Below are 17555 nucleotides of genomic sequence, written 5' to 3' on the forward strand. Positions count from 1 at the left end.
TTTGCCTACTATATTTATCCTTTAACTTTCCACTTTTATGGGATAACCATTTAAGGTGTGTTTTGTTATTCCGCCAAACTTGAGAATATTTGTAGTTTGGCTTGCATGTTTACTCTATTGACATTTATTGTGATTACTAATACATTTTGAGTTCTACAACTTTATATTTATCCTGCTTTTTCTTTTCTTCTTTTTCTTTTCTCCTTTCCGGCTTGCTTTTGAATTGAAGATGCATTTTACTTTCATTTTCCATCTACCAATAGCTTGAAAAATACGTATGTACTATGTAGGGTAAAACTAGCTTTTGTAATAAATCCCATATGTTAGTGGCTTCATACAATGCTATGCAACTTATCAGGAGCTGGAGCAAATAACTGCTGGGAACAGAAGTGGTAATTTTAAGTTGCTGAAGGCTGGGGCACCTGGGTGGCTCAGTCGGTTGAGCATCTGACTTCAGCTCAAATCATGATCTCATGGTCTGGAAGTTTGAGCCCCGTGTGGGGCTCTGTGCTGACAGCTCAGAGCCTGGAGCCTGCTTTGGATTCTGTGTCTCCCTCTCTCTTTGCCCCTCCCCTGCTCATGCTCTGTCTCTCTCTCTGTCAAAAATAAATAAACATTAAGAAAAAAAAAATTTAAGTTACTGAAAGCTGAGTGTGGACTAGCTCAGGAGTTAAAACTCCTAGAAGCCCAGTCTTAGGGAGGCCCCCTACACTTCTATGAGTTCTACTTCCAGTAGCCCAGATAAGAGAAAAATCCCCTCCTGTTTACAGAAGGAAGAAGGTAAAAGTCACCATTTTGAAATATACTCAGAGCATTCTGCTCTTCATAGCAAAGCTCCGCCGTCAAAAGAAACCACTATACCAAGCATAAACAGGGACATAATAAATATAATGATAAAGGGGTCAATTTTCCAAAAAGACCTACCAATGTAATATGTGTGTGCATTTGTATACATATGGGTATACACTTATGTATATGCGTGCATATGTGTGTGCCAACTCATGTGTATGTGTACATACACTCATACTTTTATGTGTATGTGTGTTTATATATGTGTGTGTACATCATGTATCAAGTTTGGTTTGTCAGTCTTAACAAATGTAACTTAACTAATGCAAGATGTAAATAATAGAGGGAACTAGTGTGAAGGTGGGGAAGAGTATATATGGGAACTCTGTATTATCACTCAGTTTTTCTGTAAACCTAAAACTTATAAAGTCTTTAAAAAAAAAAACAACATTCTTACCTCTCTGGCCTTATAAATTCAGCCTGCAGGCCAGATTTGGCCTGTAAGCGCTAGTTTCTTAACCTCTGATCTAAGAACCCTTCCTTCTGGTGTCCTCATCTTCTTGAAGTCTTTCGGGAATGACTTTGGTGAGGTATGATAAACTCTGCTGGTGGAAAGCTCTCATTTTTGGTTGTCTGAAGACATCTTGATTTTATTCTTTTTTTTTTTTTTGGAATAATAATTTAGTGGGAAATTCAATTTAGGTCAATAGTAAGTTCCTCAAACATTTTAAAGGCAGTATACTTCTGTCCTTTATCATTCTTGAGAAATCCGCTCTAGTTTTGGGGGTTTTTTTTCCCTCTCAAATTACTTGTAATGTCTGCTGTTTGTCTCCAGTGTTCTACATTTTCTGGAATATGTTCAAGATTTTTGGAGGATTCTCAGCTCTGAAGTTTTATATCTTTTAATAATTCTGGAAAATTCTCAGCTATTATCTTTTTGAATATTTCCTCTAATCCATTTTCTCTATTCATTTATTTTAGATTCTATTTAAGTATATTTTAAACCTTTTCACCCTCAACTTAATATTTCTTAACCTCTCTTATATTTTTATATTTTCTATCATTTAGTTGCTTTGCATTGCATTTTGTATAATATTTTTATATTTATTTGATTTCACTAAATCTCTTTTTAGCCATCTCTACTTTATGTTACTCATCCACTCAGACTTTGATATCTGGATTTTTTCCCCCAAAGTTCTGTTCGGTTTACTTTAAAATCTTGCTGATCATTTATTTTACTAATAGTACCATGATTTTTAAAAATATTTTTATTGCAGCCCTTATTTCTTTAAACAGTCTGAGCAGTCAAATTCTGATATCCCTGCTCATAACCCTTTTCATTCACCTCTATAAGCCAAAGTCTATTACTGGATGCCTTCAGCTCTCTGCCTGATTAATTTTTCCTGACCCCAGGAGCATACTCAACCCATACACAAGGCAAATCCAAAGGCTGGAAGAGTTAATGTTCCCAGAAGCATCCTTCATCCAATGATGGATGAGAAGTCAATGTCTAAATCAGCTTCCTTGTCTCTCGTTTGGGATAACACTGAGGTATGTTCTATCCTTTTTAGCAGAGTTCACAGGGGAAAGTGGGATCCAGTCGCCTGAAATAGAAACTGGTTTAGTAACTTTGTCTACTGACTTTTTCCCCTTTTCTATCTATTTTCTCAATATCCTACTGGTATATTCTGGGACCATCTACTCTATAAACTATCTGTATTTGAATTCTTCCCTTAGAATATGCTTCTGGCGGTGGACTCAAATTTTTATTTTATATTTACCATTTGATATTCTCATGTGGAGCTCTTGAAGGATATATCAGCTGGGTTTTCTTTTTCATTTTCTTCCTCATTATTCATGCTTTTTGTTGGCTTACGTGTGTGTGTGTGTGTGTGTGTGTGTGTGTGTGTGTGTGTTGCCTGTTATTTTTGAATTGTGAATTTATGTCTTATCATAAATAGGTTTATCTATGGGAACCCTACAAAATTTGGGCTATGGGCTCTTCTTATAAGGGATTTGTTGTTTGCCTTTACCAGGTTTGCCAGAGTTATTGCCAAACCAACAGTCAAATTATGATCATTTTTAACTTGAATTTCCCTAGCAATGCATCCAGGTGCTTTATTTGAATCCATAAGTGGTTGGAGGAGCCAGAGTGTCTCCTTGAGTGCACTTGGGTTTGACCTCATCTCCAGAACTGCTGCAGCTCCCCTAGAAAACATAGAAACCATTACAGATGCTAACAGATAAGATGGTGGCAACTGCAGCTAATTCAACAGAAACAACAGCTGGGGGTCTCCATGATGAAGCAGCTGAGGGCTCCAAAGATGTGAAAGGCCAACCAAATTTGAGAAGGCACATAAAGTGTGTTCAATACATTGGGTCAGAGATACAAATTCTCAGAAAAGAACTTTCTTCTACCTTGACCCCAAGCAAGTTTAGACAACTTACTTTTATTTTTTTCTTCCTAACTTACCTTTTCACCGAGGCTAAAGGCTTTCATGTACCTTTCTTTATTAGGGGTCTCCGTTCCAAAACTCCCTCTTGCACAGACCTAGCACCTTTTCCCCATTAGCAGTTGGGTCATTTCCACCCAACCTTAGAATTAACACTAGCCTGTAAACACGTCTTTCACCTCTCTTCTCATTTTTTATCTCTGGCAATTTTCTTTTGCCTTCTTGGACACTCTTCTTTGCATTCCAAAAAGCTTTTAGCTAGCACCTTTAGCTATTGTACTCTAAGTCTTTCAGGTTTCTATTACATTGTCAGGAAATGATAAGTATCTTTTCTTTTGAAGAAACATCTATTTGCAGTTCAGCAAATCTTGCATTTCACTTGTTTTCCTTCTATTAAATTGAATTTAAAATTCAATTTAGTACATGTTATTAAAATGAATGTTAATTATCATTGGTTATTCCAGTTTTCTTATATTTTTACATTTTACAAATTTCCTGTTATGACTATATCTTTATAATTCAAAAATATTTAAAAGTATAAAGAAATGTGCAAATAACATGCCCACATGCCATCTAAGAACTATAAGCCAATTTACATTAATAATAGTTAACCAAAAATGTTGATCTACATCACTGGGTCTCAGCCTTGGTTGCACATTAAAATCGACTGTGGGAACTTCTAAGAAATGGTAATGCCAGACTTCATCTCCAGGGAATGACTTTATTGGTGTGAAGTAAAGCCCACACATGGATAGGTTCATGAGCTCCTCAGGTGTTTCTAATGAGCAGTTACAGCTGAGAACCACTGATCTGGCTTTAAAGACTCCTCTGTATGGGGCACCTGGGTGACTCAGTCACTTAACCATCCAACTTCAACTGAAGTCATGATCTCACAGTTTACAAGCTCGAGCCCCGAGTCGGGCTCTGTACTGACAGGTAGGAGCCTGGAGCCTGTTTCAGATTCTGTGTCTCCCTCTCTCTCTGCCCCTTTCTCTCTCTCTCTCAAAAATAAATAAACACTAAAAAAAATTTTTCTTAAAGACAACTGTAAGGAGAGAGAGAGGGGACTAGACCTGGAAAAGACAGATTCAATTATGGTGGAGAATGTTCACAACTTGAATGAGCATGTGTGTGCTGACTGTAAGATCCAGTGCTCCTCTTTCTTTATAACTGGTGACCAGTAGCTCTGTTCTCTAACTAGGACCACCAGTCTGAGCTTTGGAACCAAGCACAACCTGGGTCCAGTGTCCCAGTTCAAGAACCCAGCTCCTTTCTTGCTCCTATAACTTCATCTCCACCTTAACCTCCTGTTCAAGGAAAGGGATTTCTGTTACCAGTCTTCAGATCAGTTCTCTGCCTTAATAACCAGGATTCCATCTGAGCTGTCTCTGGTTGGGGCTGTTTTCCTCTTGCTGGATCCCTTGACGGTTCCTACATTGTAGGTGGTAAGAGCTCTCAGTTCTGAAGTCTCACCAACCTGAGTTTAAGTCTCAGTTCTGTCAAATGCTGTGACCTTAGGCAACTAACTTAAGTTTTTTTTCCCATAAAATGGCTATGGTAATAGTGCCTACATTACAAAGCTAATATGATAATGAAATGTAATAAGGAATGTAATGAAATGTTCTGCTATAACATCTGGCAAACAATAAACTTATAATATCGTTGTTGATGATGTTATTATTATTATTTTAAATGTTTATTTTTATTTTTGAGAGATGGAGCATGAGCAGGGGGAGGTGCAGAGAGAGAAAAGGACAGAGGATCCAAAGCAGGCTCTGTGCTGACAGCAGTGAGTCCGATGGGGGGCTTGAACTCACAAACAATGAGATCATGACCTGAACTGAAGTCAGACGCTCAACAGACTGAGCCAGCCAGGTGCCCCATGATGTTGTTCTTATTACTTAGGAACTCCTTCAAAAACTCAATTTCTCCTGCTGCCTCATCTCAATCAGGGTGAAATCCAAGACAGTCACTGCATAATGCCTGCTTCAGGACACTCTGACATCATTCTCCCCTGCCTGCTCTGGCACCACTGGGCACTCCTTGATTTAGACCACTCATTAACTTATTTGTTTAGTATTTACTGAGTGCCCAATATGTGCTATCACCTTTGCTGGAAATGAGGATACACTGAGGAGGAAAAATTGTCACAGCCTGAAACGTCACTTCACACGCCTTACCTTATGTTCTAGAATAAGAGACAGAATTATATGAATTTTTTAAATGTTCCCCAGTTAAGGAAAAATAAGACAAAAACAGAGTGGGAGGCAAACCCTAAGAGACTCTTAAATACAGACAATAAACTGAGGGTTGCTGGAGGGGCGTTGCGTGGGGGGATGGGCTAAATGGGTGATGGGCATGAAGGAGGGCACTTGTTGGGATGAGCACTGGGTGTTATATGTAAGTGATGAATCACTGGGTTTTACTCCTGAAACCAATACTATACTGTATATTAACTAACTTGAATTTAAAATTCAAAATAAAATACAAACAAACAAATAAATATTCCCCGGTTACTGCTGAGAGATGCCTGCTCACTTCATCCTTCACCACACACACATACACACACATGCACACCATCTGGGATTATTGGTCCAGCTGAACATTTTCTCCTGTTCTCCTTGCTAACTTAACTCCCAAATGCTGGTTTCACCCTCGTGAACAAGTCTTTCCTTACCATCTCCACCAGGCCCTTTTGAGATCTAAGATCCTAGGCGCATAATAGACATAACATCAACATATTAAAATATGCTCACATCACACAATAAATGCATAATATAGTAACACTATATAAATTGGGCTGAGTTGTGGTTTGAGCCAAAATTAGTTTTTCAGACCTTGAACTGTATCATAGTTCTTGAATTTTTGCATACCTGAGACACTAAGCCTACATGTCATTAGCCTACATGCCCTACTCACTTTGCCACCCTCTCTGACCTGGCTCTCTAGAGAGCCCAGGAAAGAACTGAATAGCCAAGGTATTCACATGGAAATTAGGAAGATTCCAATTTTTCTTCCTTCAGTTCTAAGACCCTGATAGTAACTGATATGAAATGCCTACATAAAAATGCCCAATTATATTTAGAAGGGGAAAAACGTACATTCTCTTTCTTAAATAGGTCCAATCTAGTGGGAACAATTTTTAGCATTTATATGGTGCTTGATATATAGTACATCCTCACTTTCTTTTATTTGCTCCCTAATGTTATAAACTAAATATAATTATAATCCCACATTATAGATGGCACGGTTGAAAATCAGATAAAGACTATAACTTGACTAGGATAACACAGATGGTAAGAGAGAGAGTCAGGACCTGGATGCACATGTGATGTTTTGATGCCTTGTTTCTTTATTCTACAACCAACTTCCTGTATAATAAGGTGTTCCCTGCAGTAGAGGATACCTCCCTCAGTGAGACCAGAAAGGTATGCATTTATGCTCTCAGAGTACCACTTCTGTCTTCTTAGAGTCTTTCAAACATATCCCTAAAATGCAAGAGTCTGCTGATTCTAAACCCTGAGTGGATGGAATTGCATACACACATGTCTATTTAGTGCCAAGCATTGTTTTAATGTGACTCCCCTGTCTTTAGCAGCAATCCAAGAACAAGGACCTCTAATCTCATTTCAAATTTTCACTGCTTCAAGGTCAGCCTTTCTCTTTTACCAAAGTTGTAAATGCATCCTGAACAGTTTTAAACCAAATAATAACCATCCCATACTGACTGGGTCTGACTTCAACATTATTGCTTTCTTTTTGCTTTTTTTTTTCTTAGGTCCATAACTGTCTTAAATTACTGTCCCCTCCAGCATTGGCAATGCTGTAAAAATTTCAGGGACAAGACTTTACTGCTTCCTGCTTTATTGTCAGTGGCAATTTCAATTCATTTCTGTGTCACTGTCACTCCAACTTCTTTCTTCAGCTCTATGTGGTGTCCTAAAGTTCAGAGCTGATGTAGAAACCTTTGCCTTAATAGAAAAATAATGTTCTTTGACTTTTTCTAACATTAATAGAGAGTCAGCCAAGGCCAGTCTCCAAATTCAGCAAAAACCAAAATTCTTTCCAAATGCCAAGAGGCTCTTTTCTGTCTTTGTGTGAGTTATAGCGAGTCAAGGATTGTCATTTACCTGCAATAAATAAGAAAACAGAAGACTTTAGGAATTCCAGGGGACTAGTTTTTCTGAGACCTGGCTTCAGTTTCCTGTGCTATCACTGAATGGATGGACCTATGACTTCAGGTGAAGGTCTTAATCTTTCTAAGGCTCTCCCTCTCTTTTCCTCTCCTCCTGCCCCCGTGTGAAAATTGAGATACAGCTTTTGCCATTTATTTTCCACTCAGAGATGCTTTAAGTCTGAGCCCAATGGAAAAAAAAAAATGTGGTACAAACTGTTACTGCTGACAATGGGTCTGATCTTGTATTGAGCTAAGATGAACAAAATGCTCTCTGGGGAAGAGAAAGGCTCACCTATGTGAGGTAAATGAATTCTTTCATGGCTCTAGGGAATGGTATGATTGCTATATGGGATATGGATGCCCCAAAGAGTTTATTATCTTCAGCCCTTTTGTGGATAACTTGCCTGACTTGATATAGAACCAAGTCAATAATAATGTCTTCTTGGATTTACACAGAAAAATTGGATAATATGTGTAGTACTTTGTTTTTATTTTGGTATCAATAAGTATCTTATATCAGAGGTATAGAAGAAGGGGTGGCTATTTCTTAGAGCCAACATCTGTCCCTACCCTGCTCCCCACCCCAGCCTAGGTCTGTGGGAGAACAGTACCTGAACTGGCACCTAAAATTGAAAATAAGGGGTGAGGAGGGGGAGAAGGAGGGAAACAGAAAGCAGACAGAACTTAAATGTCTATACAATTTCCCCACACCTAGGTGTCTTTTCCTTGCTTTCTGTCTCTATAGGAGAAAATGCACTGGAAAGAAGGAAATCATAAAGAAGGTGAGGGATTTATAAAACTGTAGTTATTTCTGGGCAGCTGATAAGAGTTTCTGGTAATAAACCATGGAAGGGATGAGTCATGTGACTTATGGTCTTTACACTCTGTGATACTTGAGTCACTGAGGTGAACTAAATGAATCAATCCATATTAGATGTACGGTCTTTCCAGGAAAATACCACTGTATGACTTCCTTACTTCTTACCTGTACCTGAGAATAAAAACTTATTAATCCTGTTTTCTACCTCTCTTTTCATGCAGCAAATATTTTAAACAAATAATTATGTCATGGTAATAATAGGGTAGGCACTTTTCTAAGAACTTGGAAAAATATAAATTAGTCATTGGTAAAACAACATTTACTTAGGGTTCCCTGAGTCTTCAAAGTTGCTCATTTTTCATTTAACCTGTAAGCAAATAGCTTTTCTTTTCAGACTCCATAATATCCACAGTAAAATTGAAAAGCATGGTGGCATTTTTTCTTTAAACTTATAGATGTTATTTGGTTGTTTGTTCTCAATATTTGTTGAAATTATATATTTTCCCACTTTCTATCACATTCATTTCAGAAGTGTGCCACTCCCAGAAGAGACAGAAATTTATACTGCTTTACCTTAAACAGATTTAAGTGTTCTTTTATTATTTTATGTTCTTAACTTTAAAACATATAGTGAAATAGGAGCAGCTACTGAACATTTGGAAAATTATTTTTCTATCAGCAATACTCTTTGCACTAAAAGTAAGCAACTAAGTATAGTGATTGGGACTAATTAGTCAAGATTTTTTGGCTACAAATAACAAGACTCCAAATGAAGTTATTAAATCACTGAAAATGAATTATATCACATAACAAAATTTTGGCAGTAGATAGTTCTAGACTTAATTCGGCAACTCAAAAATCTCAGGTTTCTTTATGATTCTCTTGGATTTTGCTCAAGGTCGCTAGATGGCTTCAATGGCTCCAAGTATCACATCCTTACATAACAAGATTCAAAGATAAAAGCACAAGCTTTTATTAAGCATCCCTGTTTAAGGGCAAAAAAACCCACCACTTTTCATAGTGCTTCCAAAGGACTTCCTCTTCTATTTCATTGGCTAGCACATCCATACATGTCCATGTCATTTGCTAATATAAGAATAAAATTATGGCCATCTTCAACATTTGTCCCTCTAGGTTTGGGAAGTGATTCATGCAGAACTTGAGAACCCAGTGCTTGAATAAATCAGGATACTCTTAGGAAGAATGAAGGTGGGAGCTATTTACCAAAGCAGAGGTATCGGTAAACAAAAGCATCAAAGGATGGGGCAGTACTATGAAGCTAGTAACAGTGGGAACTGTTACCATGTCTAAGGCATGAAGAGGCAAGGGCAGGAGAGAAAAAGCTATGAAGCATGGGCCACCTGGAAGGAGCTGTGGACTTCTAGAGAGCAAGGAGGAGCCAGGGGAATAAATACCTCAATCTAACTCTCTTCCCCTCTCTATTCTCTTCTATTGGCAGAATCTATCCAGGAACCAGAGAGTATGGGAGCCAATGGCTTGTGCTCTGTGTCAGTCTCTTGGGATACAGCAGGACTGTAGAGTTCGAGGAGGCTAGAGTGTGGTTCAGGAGAGACAAATGATATCTATCATAGCTGTCATTAATGGAGCACTTATCCTATGCCAAGCAGTATGATAAGTGATTTACATGCATAAAACAGGGATTTAGTATGGCAGCATTCACTGCAATAAACACACTCTTTACCATTCACCTAGGAAAGAAATAGCAGCATTGTTTGTAAAGACCTTCTGAGGAAAAATTATGTGACAAATGCCCAAGGTTGAGTGGAAGAAGCATGGAGGGATAGAGGTTAAACCAAACATTGTGAACCTGAGGAAGGGGAAGATCCCCCAAGCCTGGGAAGGGGATGGAGATTTCAGCTGATTTTGCAAATAGTAAAATCCATCCCCAACTCAGTTTTAGCTTTCTCAAAAAAGGTATTATATGCTTATTAGCTCTCTCTCTCAGGACCTTAGAAGTAATGGTTTCTATATTACCTAGAATCACTGAAGGCCTAAGCTCCCAACCTTAGCAAAGACACTCACACCTAAACTTGACACAGAGATAACAGCACCTCTCATAATTGAGTGGATCATGTGGCCCTGGATAATGATCATCCACACTGATCAACCACAGTGGGTTGTAGAGTTAACACTTTTCTTCTTTCCAGCCACAAAATGTCCTTCCAGGCAAGGAAGAACAAATATAAATGATGACTGTCTCACCATCTTGGTGAATGGCTGCTCGGAGATTTTTCATTTAAAAAAACATTTTTTATACACAAGTATGGTGAAGTAAACTGGAATCATCTGTTTTATCATATCAACTTTGCAAAGGAAGCATTACTCTCTCCCTTTTATTTATAATAATTCTGAAATAGGTTTAAAGTTCCAGTAACTTGTCTATGATCTTACCACCAGTGAATGGCTGACCTGGGGCTTGTACTTGGGTCAATGTGCTCCATGGTCTCTGCTCTCAATGACTCTCTTATTTTACAGAGAATTGACTGAGATGGAAATGTGGCATCCCACATCCAGGCATCATGAAGCATCCTGCACAACACACCAGGTAATTCTATTGGATAATACTCACTGCTACTGTGCATTAAGTGAATAACAAGCCAACAGAGTTTTGTTGAACCTTTATAACTGCCATCCCTCTTGATCACTACATTTGATTCCTGCAAGGAAGCCAAAACTTTACTGCCACCATCACCACCCATCACCATTTACAGATGAGGAAACCAAAGTTTAAAAAAGGAAGGGGAAAAGGAAGAAAGTAAGTAAGGGAGGAAGAAAAGCTACCTAACTTGAGGAATCAGGACAAGAACCAAAACTCTTTGACTTCTGGTTCTGTATTCTAACCCCTCCCTGCTTCAAAAACAACAAATTTTAAAAATCAAAAAACAGGGGTGCCTGGGTGGCTGAGTGGGTTGGGCACCTGACTTCGCTCAGGTCATGATCTCATGTTCCTTGAGTTCGAGCCTGGTGAAGGGCTCTGTGCCCTCAGTACAGAGCCCGGAGCTTGCTTCGGATTCTGTGTCTCCCTCTCTCTCCGCCCCTCCGCCACTCATGCTCTATCTCAAAAAATGAATAAACGTTAAAAAAAAAATTTTTTCATCAAAAACCAAATCATTTGTTTCTGCTTCCCAGAATACAGACAGTGATTTGGTGTTCGGGCAATGAGACTAAAAAGGCAAAGAGGTCTGTATGTTTCAGTGTGGGAATGCCAACGGACTGCTAATAGAAGCTAGAAAGAATGGGTAAATGTCAGACAAGGATCAGTGATTCTTTGAGGATCACTTACCTTTTCAATATGGATCAAAATCCTTAGTACAAACTGTTAATATGCCACATCTGTCATATTACCCCTCAGTTCCATCAACAATATCAACGGGCGGCAGGTCTCCCAATCTCACTAGGACTACAGCTCCAGCCTTAAATACTGTATGTGTGACATAAGATTTTTCTTCTGGGCCATATTATTGCAGCCTGAGAAAACTTTTCTTCCTCCTTTTCTGTTCTTTCTCTTCTTGGATTGATTGATCTTGGTTGAGGCCATCATAATTCCCTCAGTTTTCTAAGAACAAATTTGAGTAATTACTTTTGAAACTCTTTTTCTTGATTCTTCAGATCTCTGGTCAGCTCTATTCTACTTTTGTAATGTGCATTAAATCAAACCCTTCTTTTTCTTTTCCCACCACAATCATTGCTATCCTTTTAGTCCAGTCTTAAATCTTCTCTTGCATGACTCCAGCCCAACCCTTCTCTGATCTCTTTACCAGAAGTCTCTCCCACTCCCATGCCACTTTGTTGTATATGCTCCTATAAGAGTTATTTTCATTTTTTATTACTTCAATCCCCTGCTCAAATATTTATTCGATAATAATCACTTATCTCTTAAAACCTAAGTTCCCCAGAATGGGCCAAAAGGCCTTCCCAATCAGATGTTAACTTCCCTAAGCAGCCCATCTCTTTCCATTCTACCTCCTCTGTTTACACTCTTATCCTACTGAATTTCCCTTAAGTCCCTGATAATCACATTCTATGCCTTTCCCCATGCCATTTCCTCAGCCTTTACTTCCCTCTTTTAAATTCTTTACTTCCCTACTTCAGATTCTCCAACTAATCCTTTGAAACAAGCTAAAGCATCATCTCCTTCATGAAATCTTATCTAACTCCTTAAGCATGGGTAGTCAGTCTTGTGTCAGGGTTATAGTACTTTGGCATGGAACTGGAGGTAACAGCTAGAGCTTAAGCTGTTTATGGTGGTATCAAGCTATATCTAGCAAGGCTGGCAGCTTGGAGGGAAAAGCTCTGTGGAAAAGTCTGAGGAGCCAGGTGCCTTACAAGCATCAAGCCCAGACACTGACCAGATCCAGTTTTGTGAAAGGCAATGTTGTATACACAGTACTAGATCTCTTTCTCAGATTTCCCCCCTGATCCATCACCACCCTAAACTCCTGTCTAATTCCTTGGGAATGAAGGTTGCAAAAAGGACAAAATTCTATTTCATTGATAGTTCTGTGGGCTACTAAAATTGTGACTCACAGATTGTTTGATCATAGCCATGATTTTCCCTAAGGTTGTATGGAAATAGCTCCATGGCCTAAATGGATTTGTGCACCTAACTCTAGAAAGCTAGAAGTGTCCATTGCCTGCCTCTCTGTGGTAAGGGGTAGGGGGCAGAAGGAAAGAAGAGATGGGCTGCAACAACCCATCCCATGTAGCTATAGGACAAGAAGAGTTTTTAGCCAAGATATCCCTGAAGGAGACTAAAGCAAGAGAAAAGTGGTGATTGCCACAAAATAGTTTAAAAAATTTATTGAGGCACCTGGGTGGCTCAGTCAGTTTAGCGTCCGACTTCAGCTCGGGTCATGATCTCACGGTTTGTGAGTCTGAGCCCCGCATTGAGCTCTGTGCTGACAGTGCAGAGCCTAGAGCCAGTTTTGGATTCTGTGTCTTCCTCTCTTTCTCTCCTCCTTCTCCCTTGCTCATGATCTGTCTCTGTCTCTGTCTCTGTCTTTCTCTCTCAAAAGTAAATAAACATTAAAAAAAAATTTTTTTTAATGTATTGATGAACCCAAATAAGATACACCTTAGGGACTTTCATGCATTAATTTAACCCTTATTCATGAGAGTCTACTGTATGCATTCACTATACCAGATGCTGAGGAAATGGCTGAAAACAAGATAGGCACAGGAAGGTGAAGACAGATAACAAATAAATCCACAACAAAAGGAAAAGGCCATTGCAGGTATCAATAAATGCAATGAAAAAACAAGATGGACTGATATGATAGAGAGTTGGAGATAAGGTTAGGTTTTATTGAGGCAATGTCACTTGCACTGAGACCTGAAAACATTAAAAGAATCATCCATGTAAGTTCCTGGGAGAACATTCCAAGTAGAGTGAATAGCTGGTGCAAAGGTGTCAAGAGAGTAATGAGCTTGGTATTGCAGAGTCTTGAAAGAAGGTCATTGTGGAAACCATAGTAAGCAGTGAGAAGGGTAGGAGATGATTCATGGAGATAAACAGGCATTGAGTGGTGTAAGAACTTTTAGAACCTGTTCAGCAGTTTGGACTTTATTCTGTGTGTAATGGGAAGGTATTGGAGGTTTTTGCTAGGAATTGACATGATCTTAATTTTATTTTTAAAGCTTCATTATGGCTGCTCTGCAGAGAGTGGAAGGTGGAGGGAAGGGGGCAGCAGAGAGACCAGTTAGAGGCTATTGCAGTGTTTCGGGCAAATAATAGTGGGTGCTCAGACAAAGAGAGTAACAATGGAAAAGGGGGGAAATGTGGCTGACTTGGAATGTATTTTTGCAGGTGTAATGGACAGGATTTTCTGACACGTTGGATATCAGGGTGAAGAAGAGAGCAGAATTAGAAAACACTGCATGGTCTCTGGCTAGAACAACACTTAGAGAAATGACTGTTGAAAAGGAGAGAACTAAGAACTGGTGTGTGTTTGGGGTCGGGGTGCAATGGACTATTAATTTCATGCCCTATTAAAAATCTAGCGGATTTGTCAGGCAAGCAATTGGATAAAAATTCTAGAGGTCAGGAGAGAGGTCTTGGCTACAGATTTAAATTGAGGAGACATCAGATACTTATGGGTTTATTAAGGTAATGAGAACAGTTCCAGAAATAAGTGGGGGAGACTTGAGGAAGCAAATTGAGGTCCTACAATCTTATATGGGAGGGTTATTTATTAGAAAATATTAACATTCTTTTTAATAAGGAATGTTCCTAGAGAATGGAATGAACTACATGAGGCACCAAGCCAAAAGGACAGAGGTCTGAAGCCAGAAAAATTTGTCAAATCTGCATTGATCTTTTTTCTTTCTTTTGCTTCCCTAGTCTGTCATTTTAATAGCCCTTAAATATCCTACATGCCTTTCCTTACAGATGCAGAACTTCCTTTGGTCTTTGAACTCCTATGGCATCTTTTGTGATTACAGTAACATCTGGTTAGAGCTGGAAAACTTTACATTAAAAAAAAATTATCCGTTTTTGAGACAGAAAGCATGACAGGGGGAGGGGCAAAAAGAGGGAGACAAAGGATCCAAAGTGGACTCTGTGCTGACAGCAGCAAGCCCGATGCAGGGCTGGAGCTCACAAACCATGAGATTATGCCCTGAGCCAAAGTCAGACACTCAACTGACTGAGCCACCCAGGTGCCCCCAAATTCATATTTTTTTTTAATTTAATGAACAATACTTACGCCATTTGAGAAAGATACATATAAAATGGCAAAGTGTCTTCCTAAGGGACTAGTTTCTAGAGCCAAATAAGGGCAAAATTTCAATAACCAAAAATTATTCTTGAAAATCTTTTAAATTGTCCATATAAAACAAAAATACATTATATATCAAACCTATACAGACACAGATCTCTCAGGAAGTCCAAAGCGTCCTGCTTCTCCTCTAGCATCAATAGACTGCTGCTTCTGTGGTTGAGTAATAACTAGATGAAGCCATGGATTGTACCGGAAAATATTAGCATGTGGAGATGAATTTGTAAATGTTCAAAAGACATATGAAATGTCTCCATGTTATGTCTAATACTGCTGTAAGCATCTTCACGGCCAGATATCCACATTATAAAGGAGATTTTCCCAGTAATAATAGAGGGGAGTTTTATGCACTAAGGTGTCAAGAGTGCTAAGCACACAGAAATTTGATGCACCCAAATAAGATACATCTTATGGACTTTCATGCATCAATTTAACCCTTATTCATAAGAGTCTACTGTATGCATTCACTGTACCAGATGCTGGGGACATGGCCAAAAACAAGATAGGCACAGGAAGGTGAAGACAGATAACAAGTAAATCCAGAAATGAGTCTGCTGAGAATGTCTCTGATTCAGGACCAAAGATTGAACTTGCTTATTACAGAGTACAGGTGTGGTAATGTGTGAGAATTTGTAAGCCACAACACAGCAGTAATGTCACATTTGCTTATAATTCTCTAGCACAAATTTTATGCTTTGAGTTCCCACTGGCAAAAAATTCAATCTTCTTTATCACTGAGGCTGCTACGCAAAGACTCTGGGGTTCTGTGTGGCCAAACTCTCTGAGGACCTCCTGGTTTCCTACTCAGAAGGTTCGCGGTCCATTTGCTTATTGTTTAAGTCAGTAGGGTCTCCTGAGACTGCTGGTTCCAATACATCATCTTTCAAGCACAAAGTATCCACTTTCCTGGGTGCACCAGGCAGTGACTCTCCTCAGAGATTCTAGTACCACCCCAGGCAGGTACCGTGCACAATTCTAGAAATTGCAAAGCCCTGGCCTGACCTCTCCCTTGCCGCCTTCTTAATCCAGAGTGGTGCTTCCACCTTTAACCCCACCCTCAACGTCATCAGTATTACTGCCCCTTCCAGGGAAGATCCAGCTAAATCTCTTCATTTAGGATAGACTTTTTAAAAACAAAGTGACTTTTCTTGTGCCCACAATACAAAGGAACCTCTGACAGGGAATTACAAAGCCTTGGTATGTAGGAAGGAAAATCCATACCAAAGCAAACACATTATAGCACGGATTAATATTTTCAAAAATTATCCTACTACCATGTTTATGGTACTGGGAAACAGCTTTACTGAGCAGGGATTGCAAACTATTTTACAAATACAGAAAATGGATATCATCTATTGAAACTACAAACGCTATACAAATCCAACACCTTTCTCCAAATTTAGTCCTTTGAGTCAGGCTTGAATTGGCAAATTTCCTATCGCCACTACTAAAGAGTACTGCCCTAGTCAAAAATTCTTCTAAGCATAGGCAAGTTAGAATGGCTGTGTTCTCACTATATTACCCTGGAAACATAAGAGGCTGTAGATTCTAAAAGAGTACAGTGCTGGCAAGAATCTAAGCCCATTAAGCGCTGAATTTGGTGAAAAACAGGATGCATTCCAGTCTGCATGCAGTCTAGTGGGAAAGACAGATTTGCAGATAGGACACGTAGTATGTTGCAGCGTATTTTATCTGTCTGCAAATCTGTCTGTCCCACCAGACTATAACTTCCTATATACTTAGACTAACAGCCCGGCATACAGAGGACACTTGATAAGTGAAACACATTGCTATGACTGGGAAAAGGCTTTTCCTGCTTAGTTTTCTATTTATTTGTCATGACTATGCTCCCAAACTTGAGGCCATCACTTATTTCTTATATAGTGTGATCCATTTACCTACTGGTTTGGTGGGGCAATTTCTTTGGAGCTCTCTATGACAAAGTCAGTCATGCCTCAGCCTTTTGGCCTTTCTCCCTGCAGGGCTATTCCAGAAGCTACAGAGAATGCTTTTTTATCTTAGGTCCACTGCTGCTCTCAGGTTGACTTTGGTTTCAGAATGCTCCTATAATCCCATTAGGGTCAGCTCTACTCCCTCTGTTCCTTATCACAAATCACTGTTAGATGGAAGACAAGAAATCCTATCACTTTGGTTAACTGGGTCACTAAGAAGGTAGCATTCCTATGTTCCTGCCCTGAAAGCATAATTAAGCCTTGACTAATTAGTATTAAAGTAACCTTAATTAACTAACCTAACTTACCACTAATCAAGGGAATGGGTCTTCTGAGAGATCATGGATCATTTTCTAGTCAGTATACAATATAAGGTAATATACATATATACCCTTAGGGATGCACTCATTTAAAAAAAAATTAAAACTCTTCATTATTAGCACTGTAAGTTGGAGGTTACTTGCTTACTTGCTTATTTATTTATACTCTGCCTCTTCTCACAAAGAACTGGGCTCAGAGGACATTAGCTTGCATTTGTACTGCCGAGCTCTTGCCATAATTATGAGA

The sequence above is a fragment of the Prionailurus bengalensis genome, chromosome C1 (genome assembly GCF_016509475.1).
Source record: "Prionailurus bengalensis isolate Pbe53 chromosome C1, Fcat_Pben_1.1_paternal_pri, whole genome shotgun sequence".
Classification (NCBI taxonomy): Eukaryota; Metazoa; Chordata; class Mammalia; order Carnivora; family Felidae; genus Prionailurus; species Prionailurus bengalensis.